The sequence below is a fragment of the Nipponia nippon genome, unplaced genomic scaffold (assembly GCF_047370975.1).
Source record: "Nipponia nippon isolate SJK-2023a ecotype South Korea unplaced genomic scaffold, ASM4737097v1 scaffold_3, whole genome shotgun sequence".
NCBI classification, from domain to species: domain Eukaryota; kingdom Metazoa; phylum Chordata; class Aves; order Pelecaniformes; family Threskiornithidae; genus Nipponia; species Nipponia nippon.
This window is the reverse complement of record NW_028262347.1, coordinates 70925055-70941811: the sequence shown is the minus strand read 5'-3', so window position 1 is coordinate 70941811 and position 16757 is coordinate 70925055. Positions and strand designations below refer to the sequence as shown.

The window sequence follows — 16757 nt, the reverse complement described above, 5'->3', positions numbered from 1 at the left end:
CTGAAATTATATTGTTGCATATAATCTTTTAAGAAGTGTCTGACTTGCACATGAGTTGTGTGGAGGCTTCCATCTGTTTTGGCATTTTGCCTGTTTCAGGCAAAATGATGCAGCATCTTAGCCCATGAAACTGTGAGAAGAGATGGGCATTTGTGTGGCAAATATGACAAATATGCCTGTGGTACATTGGTGGGAAAAAAAAACGTACCTCTAGTGATTCTGGAAGTAGTTTTGCATTGTACATTTTGTGGAATGAGGATTTCTGTTCATCAAGAAACTTTCACAAATGTACATGCAAACAGAACTGTTGTAGAATTAGACATCAGTGTGGGGTTTTTTGGGGGCTCAGTGTCCTCACATAGGGTAGAGGGTGTATATAATTTTTTTTTTATTTCAAATCCATTACTATTTCTAACCTGGGTTTACAAAATCATCACACTAAACGATATGTTATCTCTTTTCACCTTACCAGTAATGTTTTTCTCTTTGCCTTGCAAAGAAGCTTTTCCCTGGGGACTTACCCATCAGCTCCTGAAAGGCAGAAGGAGGTAAAAGCTGAACTGAAGTAGGGTTTTTTTGTTGTTGTTACTTTTTTTTTTTTTTTTTTTGCTAGAAGACATACATGACTGATTTAGGAACAACATATTGTGTTAAATAAACTGGTATTTGATGACTTCAGGTTCTTTTTCCTGTGCTGCTTTATCATCTCAACATGCTGCACCTCTTATCTCCACATTCTCAAACACTGCTGGTGTACATCAAGAGACTAGCATAAAAAAAAAAAAAAAAGTTGATTACACCTGCTTAGAATGCTATGGAAGAAATGGTTTAAAAAAAATGGTCCAAAAAACCCCTTCCAGGGTATTATTACTAATTGCAGCAGTGGTTCTAGATCTGTTCAGGTGGCTGGTTCCACTCACTTTGAAGGGTGTGACTGTGCTTTTTCAAGACAAGGCTATGCCGAATTAATTGAATTTTTTTTTTTCTTATTAGGTAAATCTGTCCAGGCCGCATTTACTTGGATTAAATAGAAGCAAAAAGAAAACTTGCATTGGTTCAGGAAGTTTGTTTTGTGGTTCTTTGGAAGAGAACATTCTGTCCCCTCTTTGCAAAACCAATACAAACAGTCTCTTGGCACAGACACTATTCTTTGTAGATACCTTACTTTAAATTCTCTCTCAGTTATTTTGCAAGATTAAGTATCGCAGTTCCTATTTCCTGGAGAAATTCTGCCTTGTATAATTGTGCTTTCATTTTGTAAGTCACATCTGCGGAGGTAGTTGGGCAATAAGATTAAATCTTCTAAACACTATTTGAGGTCTCTTAATGAAAGATACTGAATAATAGAAATAGTGACTATAAATTGTAGGGTAGTAAAGGTGGTTTATGAAATAGCACTTATTGAGAAGTGGTTATATCTCATTGTAGAAATGATCATGTATATATGGGTTGTGCGATTGTTGATGTTACTGGAAAAGAGCTGTAGAAGTACAGAGTAGAAGTAAAACACCCAGTACTGTGAGGCGTTTTTCTTTATTGGGTAGTTAAGTAATTGTGTGTGAGTTTCGTAGAGAGATGTCCTTTTCCCCTTTGTTTTACAATTTTTAAAGGGTATTATTAAGTTACTTTGGCTTACTAAAGGAGTATTGAGGACAATGTGTTTCATGTGCTTATATTAGCCATATCTCACATGAGGATTTGGCATGTGCTGCTGGAATTAGGAATAAAAGCAGGGAAAGAAATGTGCACTGTGCAATTTTAATCAAACAGGGAGCAATCTCTAGTGCCCTCTTTTGATAAGATATTCAGTGAAACCAATTAGGGGAGGATCTTAAGTGATGTTGATAGGTTATTGGACTGATTCTTCAAGTGGCCATAACTCCTACTGACTTGGGCTATTACTAGAAGGGAAATGAAAGATACCTTGTAGCTTGTAGGTGGCAGTCCTACTTGTAGTAAGTAATATTCCCAGAGAGTGCTAAAAGCAGACATATATGCTGTCTGAACAAATCTCTGCTGTAACAGCTTTGAAGTAAGCTGAAGGTTTACACACACATTCGGATGTAATTTTTGAGAAAGAGCTAAATTTTTTATTAAAGAAGAAAACACACTGAAAAACCCCAACCTTGCAAACTTTCCATTTCCATACATTTAAATCCAAAGACTGAAGTGTTTTGATTGTCGTGTCTGTCTTATCTTTCTAGCAAAGCCTTTTTCCTATAATTAAAAGGGCATCAATTTTTCTAATTGATGCCAAATCCAATCCGAGCCACCCATGCAATTATTTCACCTTCCCTCCCCCTCCCATCATTATCTGATATTTTGTTTGCACAGTCATTATTCATTAACTGTGTTCATGTCCAGGGTTGCAAACAGTAAAATCACATTAGCAAGGAGGAGCTCTGAGACTCACCAGCAAAATCTGTTTTTTCCTTTTCTGTTTTACATTGCCTTTCAGATGAGAATCCCCAAACCTGTCACAAATTTTGGAGATAAGGAGCTTGGAAACAATGAATGTGCTAGTGGTTGGCACTTTCTTTTCTTAGCAGAATTCTTTAGTTCTTCCATACTACTGAGAAGAATTAAATTCTGCATAAGAAGCTGCTGAGATCACAAGTTACTATTGGGGAAAAAAAAAGAGGTGTAGTCTGTCCTCTTTTTTTATATACATATATGTGTGTGTATATATGCATGCATGCAACCAAGCCTGTTCCCTTGTCTCAGAGCTTTATAGATGACCCTGTTTGATTTAGAGGTAACTTGTGAGCATGTCCCTTTTTCCTCTTTGGCGTATCCTCAGGTGGCTGTGTCTGCCTCCTTGCCCTTTTGAGAGAGAGGGACCTACACACAAAGGTCTTGCTGTGATTGCTCCTGAGGCTCTTTGGTCTGTTGCTTTTTCAGCGTTGACCTTGGTTCCTCTGAAATCAATGGCAACCCTCTCTGATGCCGGGTATTGGTAAGCGTTGAATGTGCTACTAAACATACTTGGCTCTTAGAGTGCTCCTCATCTCTTGCGCTCGTATTTTATTAAGACGACTGTCACCTTTATCCGTATTTTGCAAGAGAAAAAATGGGCATGGAGGGGTAGAGGGTCTTGCCCAAGGCCACTTTGCTGGGAAAGGCCAAGGCTAGTGGCTGGGAAATGAGATATGGGTGGGAGGCAGCCCATGCTACCTCAATGTGCTGTGCCCATGTGTCATTTCTTCAACCTGGGTTTCCTGGTCAGCAAACCATTTATCACCTAGCTTCCTTAAAATATTAGAATTTTAAGTTTCTGACAGGATTAGGTGATTACCAGATAAACCGCCACTATAATCTGGTCATGTTAGTAAGCAACTGGATAAGATTCAGTACATAAACTAGCTCAGTATACTACTTTGTATATTAATATGCAACTATTGGATCAATTCAGATTGACTGAATTGACCTCTTGCTGCTTGCCCTGGTACTGGATTGACTTGTTACTGCTTCTTCCTAATTCTGTTGCTATATCAAACCGATCTGTACTTTTTAATTATTTTTAATTGCATTTATCTTAAAATGGAAAACATAACTGCACGGTTTGCCCTGTAAAGGAAGGGGAATGGAATCTCTCATAGAAGTCACAGAATTGGGATAATGTCAAAATGATGTCCCAAAGAAAGAAACTCATAAGAAAATTCAACTGTAAACAGGGCAGGTTTGGCAAAATGTGAGGGACTGGTCAGCGCCTGGGATGGTGCAGCTGTGAAGCTGGAAGCAGCTTGTGTGTACAGCCAGGTTAGAACAAAGGGTTGGATATGACTAAAGAAATGAAATAGAAAAGGACTAAGCTTGTCTGAACTCTTGAATGTCAGAGTCAAAATTGAGGGGTGGCAAAAATTTGAGGAGAAAATGGAAGAATACCATAATTGTCACCTTCAAAAAAAACCAACCAACCACCTTAAAAAATTACAGCATTTGCTGTCTCCTTCCTCTGCCTCTCATCTTGGTTTTCACTTTATTCTTCCTTTCCTGCACCCTTCTTCCCCAAGTACTCCATGGGCTCCAGCCCCACTGGTTTGTGGGGAGTTTTTTTGAACCATCCCCAGTTTCTCTTAATACAAAGATGTTTTTTCCCATCTCTCTCCCATTCGGGCCACGTGGCTGCTGGTGCCTCGTGAGCGCAACCCTGGGCTGCTTGCCCCGCAGCCACAGCTGACTGCTGGGAGTGCAGGGGCTGCCTGGGCAGCAGTTGCTTCCTGACGGGGACAGGGATGAGAGGTGAGGAAGGGGCTCCACTCTCGCCAATACCTCCATCCTTGTGCTTGACCAAGCTTTTACAAAATGTGTTTACGAACATGTTACGCTCTTGTTCCCTTCGGGTTTGCAGCCTTCTCAGCTCTGCCGAGCCTGTCAGGTCCATGGCTTTGTAAACTCCTCACCCCACCCTTGAAGAGGGATCCAGCCCCAAACGGTGCTTGAAAGCAGGGTTTGGGGTGGAGGTTGTCCAGGTATCCTGACTATGAGGTTCCCGTTAGCTGTACAGAGGAGTTCTTTTTGATATTACTGGTATTTAGAAAGTTCACATGTTTGACAGTAGTGGATGGACTCTAGTCAGAAATGTACTTCTCCCTCTCATGCAATAAGGGAAATCACATTTTATGAAGTCAGCACTTAGCAGGTGTAACTGTATAATGCAGTGGAAGTACAAAGCTAAACCTGTTTCTTTTCTACTTTTTCAGTGATTTGTCCTGTTGGGCCTTCTGCGTGACTCTGGAGAGATGCCAGCCACTTGAGCTGAATCAAGCAGTGGCAGGGACAGCATCTACCCAGGCTGAAGTTTTAATCCCAGGCACGTGGCATTTGCACAAGTGGTCACTGGTGAGTTGTATGTAAGCGCAGCTTCTCTCTCTCTCTCTGTCTCTTTAACAACTGGCACCTTGTTGCAAACTGTAAGTTTCTGGATGCAAAGACTTGCCTGCTTTGTTTGTTTTTCCTGGAGGAGGATTGACGAGCTTAGAGAAAATGAGTGTGATCCAGGTTATCAGCTAATCTTAGGAAATCCTTACTATTTGTGTCTTTATGGATTATTTTTTCCTCTCCCTCCACTGAATGACTAGCATCCTGGTGAGGCCAAACTTCAAATCTGTAGCAGTTGGTGTGTTGTACTAGACGATATCACCGTGCCTTTTTAATCAGAGGAGGTTTTATACCCTCTGCCTTAGTGCTTCATAGCCTGGAAATACAAGCTGTGGGGCTCTGATAACAGAAGCAGTGACTGGCTACTGTCAGCATGAGGATGATTAAAAATGCGTGTCTGTGTGTGCGTGCTTTTTCACTCCCTTTCCAGCTGAATAGAAAATGAAACTCCCCAAAGCCTTTTATGTAAGTGCATGGGGTTTTTTTTCCTGTTTAAATCTGTGTGGCTGTGCACAGACAAACTTCATCACCAGCTTCCTTTTGAAGATGCTTTGTAAAGAAGAGTGTGCTTGTTTTGACCTCTGAAGTGTGATCCAGTCTTCAGTTCAATACTAGACATACCCTCTCTGCAAAAGATAATAGCTAGCAATTTTTTTTTTTGAGGGGAAGGTGGTTTCCAGTCGGTTTTTCCCATCTGTGATTTTCCTTGATAAAACAATGGCAATCTGCTTCTTCCAGCATCTGAAATGCTGTGATTCTTTGACAGGAAATGTGTGGAGTGCTGCCTTGCACCTTGTAACACCCTGCTTTATTTAAGACACTGTCATGCTGGGCTGACTGCTGTCTTCCCAGGAGTGTAGCACCAAGGATGAGATGCAGCCTGGTCTGCAAAGCACACATTCGCTATTAAAAACAACATATGTGCTCTTAACTATTGCTAATCATTTAAACATCTCTGTGAAATTTGGGGGAAGTAGCCCCTCTGTACATGCATAGAGTCCCATTAAAGAATCAGCATGATACAGCTCAGCATCAGATCTTGCTATGAATATCAGAGTTGAAGATTGGTGCTTTAAGTAGAACCACTTGAAGTTATCTTCTTGAGAAGGTAGAAGGAGCCCCCTGCAAGGACGGGTGCAGGAAGGGCAATACACGTCCTGAGCTCTTGCGTGAGTCTTTCAGGTTTTTACCATGTTGTTAAGAGTGCTCATTGGAATATTTGGGCAAAAACATGAAGGTCAGTGCCGTACTGAGCTGTACGTGATAGCTTGATTAGGAGCGGAGCTGGAAAATTACTCTGGCCTGAAAAATTATGAAGGTAGTTCTGGCTTCATGCTGGAGGAGGTAAAGGAGGAACAAGGAACTCAAGGACATTGTTTCAAGGTCCAGTAGTCTATTAAACCAGTCTATTAAACAGGTAGGTTTTAATTAATGGAAAGCTTGGAAAAACAAATTTGGTGCTATTGTCAAGTATCCTTTGTATTTTTGCAAGTTGGAAGATACCTGTCCTTAAGTTCCCGTCATTCTCATTACCACTGCTCATCCTGCTTCAGTTCAAGCTTAACAGCTGCTATCTTGGGAACTGCTGAAGGCAGATGCAGTTCCTTTATGCTGCTCGAGAACTCTGAACCCCAGCTCTTAAATAATGTAACAACTTCAGTGCTAACTCCAACAGCTTTGGAGGAGAAAGGTTTTAAAATTGTTGCAATTGATTTTCTGCGTGTGTAGAAATAGAGAAAGCAAGGTAGTAACTGAAGCGATGTTTTTAATTTAAAACTGTTATTGCTTGGGTAGGTGCACTTTTTTCACCAGTAAGTATTTTCAATTATTAGAAGTTAGAGACCACAGATTTTCTAGAAGCCTAATAATTTCATATAGATAAAATTATTCTCTCACAGTGGAAGCATGCCTATGTCTTGGTCAGGAAGGTCCCAAATTTAAGACTGGTTGCTGTCTGTACGTATTTGTGTATTCCCAGTCTGACTCACAAGCTTGAATGCCAGCATGGGGGAGAAGGCAAAAGCCTTTGCTACCCTGTAGCGTGGGTGGCAAAGCATCTCCACCTGGAGACACTTCTTTCAAAACGCAAGATCATCAGGAAGGTACACTGAAAATTCACTACACAAATAAAGACTGAGTCAGCCAACGCCTGCTTATCATGTAAAGTAGTGATGACACCATGACGTAAATCACCTTGTGCTATGAATACATCCAATTTGATGGGTTTGCCTTGATGGCTGATGATTTGATGGCTGCGCTTAAGAAATGTGTGTCAGCTCAAATGCAGGTTTTTTTCTATTTCTGAGAGCCCTGTAGTAATAGAACATAGAGCTTCAAATGCAGCGTACATGGAGAATGTCCTGCGCTTGGGGTTAGACGGTGTTTTGCACTTTGCTTTCAATCCGGCTCTACTGCTTTTTGCTACCTGCAAATGCAGTGTGCTCTTTTGAAATTGCTGTTTGAATCTTTATCTGTAACCTGAATTTTCTCATACTTTTTTTTTTTTTTTATTTATCCTTTTCTTTTTTTTACATTTCTAGTTCTTCTTAATTATAGGCATCCTTTGGTGTCAGAGCGGTATTACACCGAAGTGACTGGCTAATACAAATATTGCAGAATCAGGAACCTCCTGCCCCAGGTGTTTGTTTATGTTGCTGGGATGCTGAAACACTGACAAATATTGCAAACCATCATAAGCCTGCAAATGATTAATGGTCAGCTATCAATGATGATTTTGAAACTTAAGAAAAATGTTAGGTTAAGCAGTTGATATAAATCAAACCACTCTTTTGTTAGCATACATTTTGCTTAGATCCATAGAATCACTGAAGCTAAATGGGTATTTCTGGTGGTTTCACTGTAGCAAAATTTAACTTATTTCTTGATGGGAGTAAATGGGACTTAACCTTTGAGACTTTGTGTTATCTGCTCCAATCACCTGTGTTTTCCATTTAAAAAATAAAATTTGTAGGAACCGTTGTGTTTTTTTAATCCTGTATTTCAAAACACATGGCTACCCTATCTTTTAAATCCTGAAAATAGGGAGGGCATTCTTACATCAAGACCTGGCTGCTCAGATGGGGGATTTGCTTTTGGAGAAACAGAGAAATCTGGGCGTTTTGAGTATTGTCATTGCATGTGGTGCGGCTGCTGATGCCCAGGTGCCCCCCTCTGCAGGCGAAGGATCAGTGTCACGAATGAGAGCCACGTTGCTCGCCGAGTGTTGACAGCTTGTCGTTACAGACAGTGTTTCTTTCCTCCGGGCTTGTAGTTGAAAAGGTTTAGAAATGATCGTAATCTTTTTCCTCAAGTCACTCAGGGAAGCATTGGGGTTTGTTCTTTCCAGATTCAGGGAGAGAAGAGACACTCTGCTTTTCGTTTGGGCTGACTTGACAATTATTTTACTGACTTGGTTGGATTGCCTTAACGTATCCAAAATCCTTAATCTCCCACAGAGTGAAAGAGGATGTGAAGAAAAGGAGCGGTGAGGGCAGAGGAAGGAAGAAATGGTAGCTAAACAGGTTGGGATTTTTCTTGGTTTTAGGTGGGGTGTTTATTTTAAGGCAGCTATTCCTGGTACGGAGGGGAGGGTGCGGGGAAGGTGGGGTGACGGTGGGTACGTGTAATAGAGTATGGCATTTGCTCAGCCATGTGGCAAGAAGGAATTGTACATCAGCCAGTTCTTCTCTGTTCTTTTAACCAGTGCTATAGAGATTTTTTTTTTTGTTAATGCGTAAGTATGGCTGTTCTCTGCTCTGGCCATGCGTGCTGGGCTGCTGAAAATCAAATTAGTAAATGAGATCCAATGACATAAAACCAAACCCAAGCAAACAAGCCCCCTGTAGGGTGAAGGTGGAGAGCACCCTTCATCCTCTGTCATCAGAGGAACAGGGCTGTTTGAATTGGCTTCCACCTTTGTTTTGAGAGGTTGCTGTGGTGATGAATAACCTTTGCGGAGGGTGTGTGAGCAAGAGCGCGCGCGTGCCTTGGTTCTTGCATATAAAACGACGCTGCTGAGTGCACGGCTTTTCACCCCTGCATCAGAGTATGTATCCTAGCAATGGTCGGCTGCTCCCCAAAATGAGTTAAATAACAAAACTGTTGTCTTAGAGCTAGTTATTGGCATGGTGTTAATCTACTGATCACTTCCTCACATTGCTTTCATAGCAGGTAGCAGGAAACTGGGTGATGGCAAAGCGGTAGCTTTTTTCCGTTGCATGGAAGGGGAGTTGCAGGGTAGCTGATACGCCTTATTTGCACAACCTTATGACACCTGAGCTTTGTCTTGTTACCTGGGCTTGAGGAAGGATAGTAGGCAGAGAAGTAGACTGACAGATGTACTCTGTAGAAAGAAAGAGGGAAATGCTATTATCTGAGAGGGCTTTCTTTTTTTTTCCCCTACCATCACGAAGATTATATTTTCTATACTGAGGAAAAAACCTGGGGACCATCTGTGGGTTAGTATTATTTCTTTTTACTCTCTGTTTATCAATAAATATGATGACAAATTATTATTAAATTTACTGCAGCTCAAAATAGATGAGTACGTTTTTTATACTAAGATACGAAAATCTGATGTAACAACTGCATGTTGATACAAAAGTGACTGTGTGAAAATTAGAATATATGTATGAATATTCTACATAAGACCTAGGTGCTTTCTTCATGAAGTCACACTAGTACAACTATAGTTTGATGGTACAGCTGTCTAAAGATGTTATGAATATCACTTCTAGGTAAAGAATTGCCTTCAAGAAAGTCTTGGAAACTTTATTTGTTTCCCCCCTGCTAGAAAACCCTAGCAAGAATGAATTACCACCTGAGGCAACTTGGGGAGAATTTTCTTCCCTGCATATTACCCTCATTCCCAATGTCTGTGAAGCTGCCCCATACATAACTTATAGGAAGTACTCTGGGAAAAACTGGAGATGATCCAGTGGCCATGACAAACACAGTGAAGTTTAAAATGTCTACTTTGGCTGTATAATTCCTGAACTTAAAAAAAGCGTGAATGACTCAGTTCTGTGTCAGCTCCCCATCTCTTCAGAGACCGTCGTAATTGGTGATTTCATTTGTGAGGCTATGTACTTTGAAGGTTGTCTTGTTCTTGACTGCAGCCATACTGAAGGATCAAAGAGGAAGATGAAAACGTTTTAAAAGCACTAAGGCCTCTCGCAGTATTTAAAGTGAAGGTGGCAAAGGCAGAGTGCATGGCCCCATTGCACAACTGATGGGACTGCTTGCTGAGTTAGAGCAGTTGGGGAAATAACCTCCTCTCCCTCCAGCATTTCTTTTGAGGCTTGTCATCTTGAAGTTTTCCCCAGCACAATTTAAACATGCTGTCATCTCCCTTTAGTGGCTCACTTAGTTAAAATCACCTTCAGTAAGGAGTATTTAATTACATCTTCTAATATCTTATTCAGGCTCCTCTCCTGGATTTTTGAGAATCTGGAGAATGCCGCTAATAGAGTGGAGCCAGCATTTACAGGAATAAATTAATAGCAGTACCATAGCTGTGCTTTTTACATCTGACACATTCTCCAAGGCTAACACTGCACCTCCCATGCTTCTTCAAATTCATTTGTTCCGTTTCAGTTCAGTCTTTTGAAATATTTTGTGATGAATGAGTTCACTTTACAAGCCAGTGATCAGCAGCAGCTGTTCATAGTCATGCTTTAAATTGAATCCATCTGTCAGTGGGCTTTTTGAAGTGTGAGTTTCACATTGTCAGGAGACCTGATTACACCAGAGCAGTATATGGGTGCTGTTTGCCAAAAAGAAAAGAAAAAAAATCAAAACGAAATGTGCTTGGATGGGCTCTAGGATACCCTTGCAGTTGCATCTGTAGAACGGTGATTTAGCCTGCTGAGAGGAGAGCAAAGTGGCTACAAGCAGTACTTTTTCACTGACATGCAGATAGGTGTTCAGATGTAGGCTGAAATTAGGAGATGACCTGCAGTAAGCTTTGTAGAAACCATATGCAGTGCTTGCTGTTTTTTAATCCTGACGCTTTGATGAACCTCATCACCAGCTCTTTACATGTTTTGGTTGTAGCATTGGGGCAAATTAATGTTCTTCAGAGGATGAGCGGAAGAGAAAAAGACATGGCTTATTCAAATCATCAAAAGGAGACAACACTGCTTCCCCCCCCCGCCCCCCAGTACACATGCACCATTTCTTATTTTCATTTGTAAGTAGAGGAGGGTGAAATGTGTCTTCTGAGGCTGTTTTGCAAACTGCATTTAAGGCAACATTTGAGAGCAGCAAATGGTCATTTGCTGACTGCATTAATTGTTCTTATAATTTTATGTGAAAGCTTCAGTCTGTAATGTTCTCTGTGAATTACATACTGGGTATGGAAACCAGCTGATTCATGACCTGCAGTCCATTGGTCTAATCCACAGGTAACTTCTCATGTTTTCCTTCTCCCCAGTTGGTTCCTCACCAAGACTTTTGTGGGGAGGACTGGGCTTGTGCTAGGGTGTGTATAGCTCTATGGAAAAGCATTTCTTACCAGCAGAAACTTATTCACCAGAGTACTACATGTTTAGCCAAGTATGTAATTTTCATATCATTTCACTTTAGGAAAGAAAACCTTCCTTGGAGGAGGAGAACAGTGGTACGGCCTCCTTTGCCACTGCAAAACTCTCACTTTTCTAGTAGGATGGCCATATTTTATGTGGTCTCCAACCGCAGAGACTACCCTTTGTCAGTGGTCAGATGAACGTTGTCTCGGCTGCCCACATCACCTGTGGCAGCAGGAGACCTCACGCAGTGGGTGAAGTCCGCCTGTGTTTCTCTGCTATAAGCTTCTCCACCTCACTTTTGCTGTTGCAGTCTGCAAGCATCACTGCTCAACACTGCAGCTGCATTGCTGCTGCATTCAATGCAGTGCCAAGCCAGCACGTGAACACTAAATTCAGTGCTGGCAGGAGCATAGAGAAGGGGGGAAAAAATACAACAAAACAGAACATGCAGACTGGCTTTGTGAGCTTGTATTTTATGTCAGTCAAAGCTAATACAGTGTCTTTGAAATGAAGTGTCCAGTATCATATTGTAAGAGGAGAACCTCTTAGCTTTTCTTTAACATATAGAAAGCCACACTGTGTATACCAGAGCCGGTTATTGCTGTGTGCTTGATAAAGACAGATTTTTTTTTTTTAATGGAGACTCATTAACGTGTTCCACATGGAGATGGTGAGAATTGCACATTGAGTGAAGAGGTTGATTGATGTTGGCTTGTGTTAAGAAAATATGGCTGACAAAAGGAGTCAATACATGCTCCTTTTTTCCTTTAAGTGCATTGCTTTTCCTGCATGTGTTTAATCAGAGAACTTAGCAGAGGAATGCCCTTGCTTAATAGCTGGCAATATCTTGTTATCTTCCTTTAAAATATTTGATAGAGTTAAAATACAGTTATTAAGATCTGGCATTCGTTTGAATGCCCACTTGGGACTTTGGATTATAAACACACAGTATCTGTAAATTAGCTGCAGGCACAGACTAAGTATTTGGTGCTTCACCATTTAACCTAACAAGCAGTAAAAGCTGTGCACCAGCGAGCAAGTGAAAAACCTGGTTCTGCAAACCCATAGGCAACTGTGTCCATCCTCGCTGGGGTCGCTCAGACCTCTGAAAACCACTGGGTTCTGATTTCAGCTTTTCAAAGTTCACGAATTAGGCCTGAATGGAGGGATTTGGCAGGAGAGGAAAGCAGAAAACTCTTCTTTCCCTTCCCACATAGAGAAATGGAGGCGAACATGGAGAGCACGCTGAAAGGGATGGGCTTCCCACATCAGGAGGAGCTGTGCGGTGCAACGTCTCCGTGAAGAAGCTCGGGGGGTGTCTGTGCAAGCACCAGCCCGCTCGGCTCCCGTGTCCTTCTCCAAGCTCAGTATGAACAGGCAGGGTATGCCAAGCCCACCGCTGTGTGGATATTTAAAGAGGCAGCATTGATATCTAAGAGGATTATGAATGAAATTCTCAATACCTTGTCTAGACTGTACTGATCGTTAAGGATGAAATGATTAATTTTTAAAACCCGGTTCTTTTCCTTTGGCTTTTACAACTGTTTTAAAAGAAATCAGCTTTTTGGCAACATAGTATGCTTTAAGCAGAAAAGCTGATTGGTGTTTGGGTACTCCGTATCTTTAGTGTCTCACTTGAAACTAGATGAATAATATATTTTGTGAATATCTGTGACTGAATACAGGTTTAATGTTTATATTGCTGAGATAAATTCATAGCATGAGCAGTATGATTAGTGCTGTGTAAAATTTTAAGTTTTTTCTGATTTGTATTTTCATGAGTAGTTGCAAGTAACATCCTAGTATCTGGTTTAATTTTTATCAGGTGTGCACAGATACCTTGTTCCTGGAAATGCAGAGCTGGGAACAGGATAAGGAACAGACAGCGCTGACTGAAGAGAGTTGTAATCTCTGTTACTCGCTGCAGTTCTTGGTGAAGGTCTGAAACTGTAATGGTTGAGCCAATAAGGATGTGATAGACAGCAAAATATTTTGAAATGGCTAGCAACCCAATTTTCGTGTAGTACATCTTAGTAGGTAATCCTGTGTCGGCATTATTACAGTTCCTCAGTTTGTATTGTAGCTTTTGCAGCAGAAGCTGAAACACTCTCTGCTATCATTTGGATATGGAAATTTCTTCCATTTTATTTATTTATTTAGAAATTCTCTATGAAGGATCTGTTGACATATAGAAAATGTAAAACTATGAAAATGTTTACTATGACCTATTGTTGCTAATATCTTTACCTACAAGATTTCTTCTTAATGCAGCCTAGGTAATAAATGGGAGAGTTTACTTTCTTTGGAAACCTTTTCAGTAAGCAAGGTGAAAAATGGCCCACTGTAAGCCATGCAGAATTTCTTACTGTTCTCTACTGCCCCTGAGAGGACTTGTTTAGAGGGAAAAGTAAGACTGCTCTGTGCTATTTATTCACATACAGTATTCCCCAAAAGCACTGTATAGTGGTATACTGTGTAATCAAATAGCATCTGTCATGTAGTAGCAATGAGCGAAACGTTACATTTGTTTCCAAATGTAAGTATCCAATATTAAGTACATTTTGGATACTTAATTACCAAATTCAATTACCTGGAGCCGATTTACTTTCATCTCCTCCACAGTCAAACACTACTGCGATAAAATGGTACCATGTGAAATTTCACGGGGCAGTACGAAATTTACTTTTTTTGGTGGCATGAATGTTTTGGGTGTGCAGAGAAGCCACTGCAGATTGCCACTTCGCTGAAATCCTCAACAGCCAGCTAAATATGAAGTTGTAGCTGTTTGCACTTGTGATGGTGTGTTTTTAGAGACACACAAAACCGTATCCATTTCCTCTATACCTACCATCTGCTTTCTTGTATTTGTGGGCAGTGTATGTTAAGTAACTAGGTAGCTGCCTTAGGAATTATCTGTTGTTTTTCTTTGAGGAAGGAACGCACGCTTGTCGTAGTCGGTGTTGTGCCGCTTGCTGTTCATCTCCCGTTTTGCAGTTGGTCCCTCAAATGCATGTACCAGTCACTAAGAGAGGGCACGGGTGGCTGAATCATACTCTGCGATTTCAAAGAATAGCCACGTTCCTGCTGGTGTAATTTCCATTTCACTCCTCAGTTGCTCTACAGTTAGGTCAAGGCAAACCTGCAATACCGGCTTCTGTGGCACAGGCTGCTCTGTTTGAAGCTGGGTATGTGGTAAGACATCCTATTTATTACCAAGCTCCTAATATCCTTCCGATTCCATCACTATTGGTGTCCTTTCCACGGCTTAAGAGCCCTTGCTGATGTACTGTAGTTCTCATGCAGGTCATGCAACATGCACCTCGTAACACAGATCTGCATCGATGTTTTGTCTTCTGTGGCTGAACAGTATTTTAGGCAAAGCGGAGACTGCTGTGCTACTTTCTCGGTAGACTTAATTGCTGATAAATAATGATCTGATTCAGCTGGCAGCTTACACAGTATTGATATGTTCCTATCAAATTGTGTTAAGTAGGGTTATGTGCTCCCCAGAGAGCTTCAGGAACCCACAAACTTTGGCACCTGCCTGTTTAGAGGGAGGTGCAGCTGGTGGCAACTACTAATTCCTGTAACAGAGGTGAAGTGCAGAAAAATATGGTCTGTATAGCAAATAAGGAAATGCAAATTCCTGTGAAAAGAAAGAGTAAAGTTCAGGATACTGGCGAGACATTGATACACCTGTACAGCTCTACAACATTGAACTGCAAGCACTGGTTGAAGGTTTCAGTTTTTAAAGAGGAAGGTTATCATTCTTTCTTCTCTTTCCATGCTGATCCTTTTGCAGGGTGAGGAAGGGAATTTTTCTGTCTGAAATTCTTAGTAGAGGTCACAAAGATCACCTGCTTTATATTGTGGTCAACCATGGAGCATCAGCTTCTAACATGAAAAATATTAAAGCAAATGGATCAAACACGTGAGTCATTATGGTTGTGTGTTGCAATGATGGGCTCATTTTTTCTTATTTCTTGTCCCATTGCTTTTCTTATTTAAATAAAGCTGTTGTTTTTTCCTTCTTGTGTAAATGAATTTTTCTTATAGTTCTTACTAATCTTTCTCTATGCTTTAAAAAAAAGAAAAAAACCCCAGAATATTTCTTCTACAGGTGTTAAATTGCTTCTTATTCTTTTCTTGTTTGCGGAAGAGGAGACCCAAAGAAATTCAGACCAGAACTCTTTCTACTTATTAGTGTTACTTGACTTCTTGACATGCTTTTTAAATTCATTATTGATACGGAAAATACAATTAGCCAAGGAGCTGTAAGCCATAGTCCCCTTTCCCTGCTCCCTCCCCCCAGTTAGTTCCTCCTTTCTGTACTTCTCAGTGCTCCATCTGCATGTGTGTGTGTGGGAAAGAATCACTTTCCTGTCTCTTCACTGGGCTCATTTCCATTCTTTACTAGCAAAGAAACTCTCATTATTGAACCAGCAAAACCTTTCAGGTGTTGTTTATAACTTATTTTAGAGATTAGGTTTGCTCCCATAGGTGATGGGAAGTGGAAAGAGTTCCTGAAATCTGTTGCTGTTCTGACACTCCACCTTGGGTTTGAACAGCTGCTCTCTGCTCTGGGCTTTTCCTCAAAATTACGCAGATGAGCTCAATACTTCCAAAGTGTTTTTAACCAGCCCTTTAGTCTCCTGGCGTGGTACCTAAGACCTGGGTGGCCTGGCAAAGCAAAGCTTTGAGTGTGTGTCCCTTGTCTTTCTGTTGCTTCCAGGATATGCACGACCTGTCACTTGGTGCTCTGAATTTTTCCGTGCTCAGGTGTTAGGTGCTTCGTTTGCTGTTGAAGTAACAGAGTGTGACCGTGTGCCATTGACAGAAAATGTGACGTGAACATTGTGGTTTACATAGGAAGCCATAGAGATGGTATTGAATTATATAATGCTCCTGATGCTCACAAAAATCTCTGTAGAAAATCCCTTTGACAAGTTTGGTAGAGATTTAATAGGTGCAGTTGAAATGTTATGGGATTCTGGCATAATATGTGTTAGTGATCTTATGTGCTCAGTTTTCATTATCCAAATTATTATTTCAGTGTTGCAAAATATATTCATTGAGATTTTTCAGAGCAGACTAGAAAACATAATTCTGCAAGCAGTATTCATTTCACTAAGAATTCTTGCTGTTCTCTGTTGTGCTTTGAAAATTTTGTTTTTTTTTTTCTTTCAAGCTGCATGCTTAAAAAATGGCAATAAGTAGGCAAGTGTACCTTTTAAAAGTCCGTATTGTTTGTGATATAGCAGCTTAATAAAATTGACCTTTGTCATAGTGGCTTTGAGAAGACTGCAATAATTGTGTAGATGTTTGCCTTGTAAAGCTATGTTCTTTGCA

General features: G+C 40.8%; 1 protein-coding gene across 5 annotated transcripts in view; it reads left to right on the top strand.

The window, feature by feature from the left end:
* The window catches only part of EPS8 (EGFR pathway substrate 8, signaling adaptor), a 138283-nt gene that overhangs the window by 30874 nt on the left and 90652 nt on the right, over positions 1 to 16757 (top strand). For 4 of the 5 annotated variants that reach the window (XM_087764949.1, XM_087764950.1, XM_087764951.1 and 1 more), the window contains exon 2: positions 4704 to 4842. The gene's annotated coding sequence lies outside the window, so the exon portion shown is untranslated. Of the gene's footprint in view, positions 1 to 4703; positions 4843 to 8382; positions 8403 to 16757 lie in introns of those variants that run through there. The other variant, XM_009471027.2, reaches the window with a different exon arrangement.